We start from the raw sequence: 1777 nt of genomic DNA, 5'->3' as shown, positions 1-1777 counted from the left end.
CCAAAGGATCAATTATATTTGACAAATGAGGGGCCTTTTTGAAGCAAACTAGATATAATTTCTTTTGCATTTTCAAAGCCTGATATTAAATGGGTACATTAAACCATGCACCGATCCTCTGGAACTGGGTTCAATGCCTATCTCACCAGAGCACCCGGCAGAGGAAATTTAAAAAAACGACCAGAAGCCAAGGGTATACATGCTGTTGCAGCTAAAATGAAGAGCAGCTTCTAATGCTTCAGGGACCTCCCCACCTGTCTTCTGCCTCACATGCAGTGCCTCACAGCTAGCCCACCTCCCCAGGACAATAGCTATAGGTTTTAACCTTCAAATCTGAGGTCGTTTTAAAAATAAAATGTTTTGGGGCGCCTGGGTGGCTTAGTCGGTTGAGCGTCTGACTTTAGCTTAGGTCATGATCTCGCGGTTCGTGGGTTCGAGCCCCGCGTCGGGCTCTGTGCTGACTGCCAGCTCGGAGCCTGGAGCCTGTTTCAGTCTGTGACTCCCTCTCTCTCTGACCCTCCCCTGCTCACACTGTTTCTCTCTCTCCTAGAAATAAATAAAAACATTAAAAAAAATTTTTAAAATAAAGTGTTTTATAGTCACACAAAAAAATTCAAAATCCAACTTCCAGTGTAGACAGATGGCATAGTTTGCTACACCCTTATACACCCTTCCACGTTAGAAGAAAAAAACGAGTTGAAAACCACCTCTAACTATTAAGTGTTGTATCTGAATACAGCCTTATCTTTAGTAAAGTAGGCCAAACCCAAAATAAGCTTTTCTGCCTTTCAATAGTAACGGTCCTTTTTTTCAAGCCATTGTTGATGATTTATATTTATACATAAGTATTTTGAACTAATTTCCTGTTTTCCCAACCACATGCTGTCTTCATGATACTTTGCTGCAGCTGGTTGCTATAGAAATGTCTCTTACAAGGCATGTGGCTAGAAAGAACGTGAGAAATGAAAATGAAATGTGAGGTAACTTTGCTTGACTACAAATTTCCATTCTGGTTGTCCCCAGTGTGTCAGGAGATAACTTCCTGTCTTTAGGAAATAAACTGACCCAAGGTAAAAGGGTGGCCAGGTCCCGGCTGAACATGGCTATGATAATCATATGAGCAATTTATTTGGTTGAAGGTTTTTTTTTTTCCATTTATTTATTTAAATCATCTCTATACCCAATGTGCGGCTCGAACTCATGACCCCAAGATCAAGGGTCGCATGCCCTTCCAACTGAGCCAGCCAGGTGCCCCGGTCGTTTATTTGGTTAATACTTAACCAAGCCAAATAATTAAATCATGATTTCTTCCCAGCAGATCCCTCAATCCACCTTGGAGTCTAGAAGGTATTCCATCTACAAAAGAAATCCTGATTCCCAAAAAGCAGGGGAAGTCCCAACTACCTAACTCTGAAGTTAAAGTTACATGGCACTGCTCATCAGATTTCTATTTAGGGACAGGCCTGGCAACTAAGCCTTTTCAGTAAAGAAACACAACAGAAAAGTCATGAAACTTTATCAAACTCTTACAAAATTGGATTCTGGAACACCTATTCTATTTCTGTAAGGATGATGGATTCCCGAGCCAAATGTTCTTTTCATGAAGGGTTTGAAAACTTTCCATGAAAATAATGCAATTAACCTTTTAGTTTGAGACTATATTCATTGATTCGATTTTTAAACTACTGATAGGCCTGCTTCTCAGAAGTGATCAGGATGGCTCTCATTCTCGATTTCTGTAACACAGGCTCCACTTGCCAATGAGAAATACCGGAAC

At 40.7% G+C, this 1777-nt stretch overlaps 1 protein-coding gene across 1 annotated transcript in view; it reads left to right on the top strand.

The window, feature by feature from the left end:
* The window catches only part of F9 (coagulation factor IX), a 32181-nt gene that overhangs the window by 19211 nt on the left and 11193 nt on the right, over nucleotides 1–1777 (top strand). The window lies entirely within an intron of this gene.

Source organism: Crocuta crocuta, unplaced genomic scaffold, assembly GCF_008692635.1.
Source record: "Crocuta crocuta isolate KB4526 unplaced genomic scaffold, BGI_CrCroc_1.0 scaffold241, whole genome shotgun sequence".
Taxonomy (NCBI): Eukaryota; Metazoa; Chordata; class Mammalia; order Carnivora; family Hyaenidae; genus Crocuta; species Crocuta crocuta.
Note: the sequence above shows the minus strand (reverse complement) of the source record. Positions and strands in the feature narration are given on the sequence as shown.